The 5,000-nt window shown below is 53.9% G+C and overlaps 1 non-coding gene across 1 annotated transcript in view; it reads left to right on the top strand.

The window, feature by feature from the left end:
- The first annotated feature begins 3,386 nt into the window (after positions 1–3,386).
- The window catches only part of LOC126327836 (small subunit ribosomal RNA), a 1,895-nt gene continuing 281 nt past the window's right edge, over positions 3,387–5,000 (top strand). The window contains exon 1 of the ribosomal RNA XR_007561516.1: positions 3,387–5,000. This exon is cut by the window's right edge and continues 281 nt beyond it. This is a non-coding gene — a ribosomal RNA (small subunit ribosomal RNA).

Raw genomic sequence — 5,000 nt, 5'->3', positions numbered from 1 at the left:
CGCAACGCCACGCCACAACACAAAAGGTACAAGTAATAAAATACCCTTTGGCCACACCCTTATAAAGGCATCGAACCAACCCACCACCTGACACCAGCCAAACGTACATCCTGATTTCGACACATCTCTGGCAACCTAACCCACGTTGGCCCTTAACCTAACCCACGTTGGCCCTTAACCTAACCCACGTTGGCCTTAACCTAACCCACGTTGGCCCTTAACCTAACCCACGTTGGCCCTTAACCTAACCCACGTTGGCCCTTAACCTAACCCACGTTGGCCCCTTAACCTAACCCACGTTGGCCCTTAACCCTTAACCCACGTTGGCCTTAACCTAACCCACGTTGGCCCTTAACCTAACCCACGTTGGCCCTTAACCTAACCCACGTTGGCCCTTAACCTAACCCACGTTGGCCCTTAACCTAACCCACGTTGCCCTTAACCTAACCCACGTTGGCCCTTAACCTAACCCACGTTGGCCCCTAACCTAACCCACGTTGGCCCCTAACCTAACCCACGTTGGCCCCTAACCTAACCCACGTGGCCCCTAACCTAACCCACGTTGGCCCCTAACCTAACCCACGTTGGCCCCTAACCTAACCCACGTTGGCCCTAACCTAACCCACGTTGGCCCCTAACCTAACCCACGTTGGCCCTAACCTAACCCACGTTGGCCCCTAACCTAACCCACGTTGGCCCCCTAAACCGAACCCACGTTGGCCCCTAACCTAACCCACGTTGGCCCCTAACCTAACCCACGTTGGCCCCTAACCTAACCCACGTTGGCCCCTAACCTAACCCACGTTGGCCCCTAACCTAACCCACGTTGGCCCCTAACCTAACCCACGCTGCACCTTAACCTAAGTTACGCTGCACCTTAACCTAAGTTACGCTGCACCTTAACCTAAGTTACGCTGCACCTTAACCTAAGTTACGCTGCACCTTAACCTAAGTTACGCTGCACCTAACCTAAGTTACGCTGCACCTTAACCTAACTTACACTGCACCTTAACCTAACTTACACTGCACCTTAACCTAAGTTACACTGCACCTTAACCTAAGTTACACTGCACCTTAACCTAAGCTTACACTGCACCTTAACCTAAGTTTACACTGCACCTTAACCCTAAGTTACACTGCACCTTAACCTAAGTTACACTGCACCTTAACCTAAGTTACACTGCACCTTAACCTAAGTTACACTGCACCTTAACCTAAGTTACACTGCACCTTAACCTAAGTTACACTGCACCTTAACCTAACTTACACTGCACCTTAACCTAACTTACACTGCACCTTAACCTAACTTACACTGCACCTTAACCTAACTTACACTGCACCTTAACCTAACTTACACTGCACCTTAACCTAACTTACACTGCACCTTAACCTAACTTACACTGCACCTTAACCTAACTTACACTGCACCTTAACCTAACTTACACTGCACCTTAACCTAACTTACACTGCACCTTAACCTAACTTACACTGCACCTTAACCTAACTTACACTGCACCTTAACCTAACTTACACTGCACCTTAACTGTCACATGTAACGTCACAGGAATGTAGCTTTGCCTAACAGCAACCCTCTGAACATAGTTCACTGCTTGGATCCTCTGGTGTCATGTGTATTTCTTGATGCCATGGTGCGTACCCTCACATAAAGGTCTTTCGAGTGTTGCGTACCTTTCTACACAGTCCCGCTAACCACTGGAAGGGTGTACCGCTACAGAAACGAATATCGCCCTCCCCTCCCTGCCCTTCCAAGCTGGTCGGTCAGGCGTTTGTTTGTGAAATGAGCCTTGCAGCTGTTCAGTTGCATTCGGTTGTCGATGCAGTCAGTGTACGTTGTGGTACGGCCTGTGTGGACTGTCCGCTGATGTACGCGTAACCCACACTGATCATCCGTCGTTACGTACTGAGTGACATAATGTGGCACATGCTTGACCGTACACCGGCTGCGCCCTACAATGGCGAATCATAAGGGCCATATGTTGTGCACGATGCTACTTGTCTCGTCTCCCATTACAGCGAGATTGCAACTGTTGTACGCCGTACAGACATGTGGTAAGTAGGTACGGACGAAAGTATTGCATGTTGGCCCCCCCCCCCCCCCTCCCTCCCTCTGCCGGGAATCAGCGTGAGCCGTCTGTTGATGTAGCGACGAGGGTTTTCCTATTTAATCGTATTGCCCCCACACAACATGATAGCACGGTGGACCGCGTTCCACATCTGCGACATGCTACAGAGGCCGGTTGACAGTCGACCGCGCAAGGGACATTGCACACGGTGCGCGGACCATCTTCCACGTGTTCTCTCGTGTACATGCCGCAGTGTGTATGTGGGCTGATGTAGCGTGTCGTGACACATAACATGCAGGCATGCCAGAATCGTAGATTTCGCAAATGTAGATTGACGTATACGTTTGCTGCCAAAGATCCGCAAATGAACTGGAAATCAGTTGTTGAGCGGTTGTTCGCGCTGCAGGTGCATCGGTGATAGCGACGATCGGTACATCTGTGAACGGTTGTTTCGGCGGTACCCGCCATGCCCCCGAACCTGAGTTGGCCATGTGGGTATGAAGCGATACGAGGCTGTGGCTTGGCGGGACCAGTCCCCGGCGGTGAGGGGGGGCCGCCCGGCGTGCTGGCCGCGCGCTGCGTGAGCGCACGCACTACAGCCGGCTGGTGGGGGGCGCCCAGTGGCAGGAGCGCCGGCCGACGGGCCCGGCTGGCGTCCCAGCTATGCGCCGGCGCACCCTGCGCGCGGCGCCAGGCGGCCAAAGTGGGTTCTGCCGAGCCGGTGCGAAGCGCGGTGGACATCTGCAGTGTGCTGGTCCGATTGCGGACTGTGTGCGTTGAGGATGCGCCGCCGCCCGGCACTCGGCGTCGCGACGCCGTCTGCTGCTCGGTCGCCCCCAGCGGTTCTCGCAGGTGGTTTGTATCGCAGCTCTGCGGACGTGTTGGCGCGTGCGCTGTGCTGGGAGAGTTCGCTTCTGCACCCAAGTGGGGCTTTGCCCTTCTGTGGCGCTGGCGTGGAGCTGCCGGTCACCGTAGGTGGCGCGTGTTGTTTCCCGCCGGCAATGCCACGACAGACGCTCCCGGGGCCTCTGTCGGCAGCGGCAAGCTCAGTTGGGAGCACGGGTGTTCGCACTGAAAGCGTCTACTCGCCTATCTCCGGGCGATTGCGCCTCTCTCGAACCCGACCAAGTACTTAGGACGGCGCTGCGCGCCGCCGGGACCTGAGAGGGTTTCGAGGTGTATCGTGCAGGGGAGCTCAGCCTCCTCCTGTTTGCAGAATAATTGAGCGGACGCTTGCGTGTTCGCGCGGGCCCTCGGGACACACTCCCGGGCGGCGGCTGCTCAGCTTCTCGTTGACGCAGCTCCCTGGTTGATCCTGCCAGTAGTCATATGCTTGTCTCAAAGATTAAGCCATGCATGTCTCAGTACAAGCCGCATTAAGGTGAAACCGCGAATGGCTCATTAAATCAGTTATGGTTCCTTAGATCGTACCCACGTTACTTGGATAACTGTGGTAATTCTAGAGCTAATACATGCAAACAGAGTCCCGACCAGAGATGGAAGGGACGCTTTTATTAGATCAAAACCAATCGGATTGGCTCGTCTGGTCCGTTTGCCTTGGTGACTCTGAATAACTTTGGGCTGATCGCACGGTCCCTCGTTACGGCGACGCATCTTTCAAATGTCTGCCTTATCAACTGTCGATGGTAGGTTCTGCGCCTACCATGGTTGTAACGGGTAACGGGGGAATCAGGGTTCGATTCCGGAGAGGGAGCCTGAGAAACGGCTACCACATCCAAGGAAGGCAGCAGGCGCGCAAATTACCCACTCCCGGCACGGGGAGGTAGTGACGAAAAATAACGATACGGGACTCATCGAGGCCCCGTAATCGGAATGAGTACACTTTAAATCCTTTAACGAGTATCTATTGGAGGGCAAGTCTTGGTGCCAGCAGCCGCGGTAATTCCAGCTCCAATAGCGTATATTAAAGTTGTTGCGGTTAAAAAGCTCGTAGTTGGATTTGTGTCCCACGCTGTTGGTTCACCGCCCGTCGGTGTTTAACTGGCATGTATCGTGGGACGTCCTGCCGGTGGGGCGAGCCGAAGGCGTGCTTGCGCGTCCCGAGGCGGACCCCGTTGAAATCCTACCAGGGTGCTCTTAGTTGAGTGTCTCGGTGGGCCGGCACGTTTACTTTGAACAAATTAGAGTGCTTAAAGCAGGCAAGCCCGCCTGAATACTGTGTGCATGGAATAATGGAATAGGACCTCGGTTCTATTTTGTTGGTTTTCGGAACCCGAGGTAATGATTAATAGGGACAGGCGGGGGCATTCGTATTGCGACGTTAGAGGTGAAATTCTTGGATCGTCGCAAGACGAACAGAAGCGAAAGCATTTGCCAAGTATGTTTTCATTAATCAAGAACGAAAGTTAGAGGTTCGAAGGCGATCAGATACCGCCCTAGTTCTAACCATAAACGATGCCAGCCAGCGATCCGCCGCAGTTCCTCCGATGACTCGGCGGGCAGCCTCCGGGAAACCAAAGCTTTTGGGTTCCGGGGGAAGTATGGTTGCAAAGCTGAAACTTAAAGGAATTGACGGAAGGGCACCACCAGGAGTGGAGCCTGCGGCTTAATTTGACTCAACACGGGAAACCTCACCAGGCCCGGACACCGGAAGGATTGACAGATTGATAGCTCTTTCTTGATTCGGTGGGTGGTGGTGCATGGCCGTTCTTAGTTGGTGGAGCGATTTGTCTGGTTAATTCCGATAACGAACGAGACTCTAGCCTGCTAACTAGTCGCGTGACATCCTTCGTGCTGTCAGCGATTACTTTTCTTCTTAGAGGGACAGGCGGCTTCTAGCCGCACGAGATTGAGCAATAACAGGTCTGTGATGCCCTTAGATGTTCTGGGCCGCACGCGCGCTACACTGAAGGAATCAGCGTGTCTTCCTAGGCCGAAAGGTCGGGGTAACCCGCT

Source organism: Schistocerca gregaria, unplaced genomic scaffold (assembly GCF_023897955.1).
Source record: "Schistocerca gregaria isolate iqSchGreg1 unplaced genomic scaffold, iqSchGreg1.2 ptg001061l, whole genome shotgun sequence".
Classification (NCBI taxonomy): Eukaryota; Metazoa; Arthropoda; class Insecta; order Orthoptera; family Acrididae; genus Schistocerca; species Schistocerca gregaria.
The sequence above is the reverse complement of the archived record's forward strand: the minus strand, read 5'-3'. Positions and strand labels throughout refer to the sequence as shown.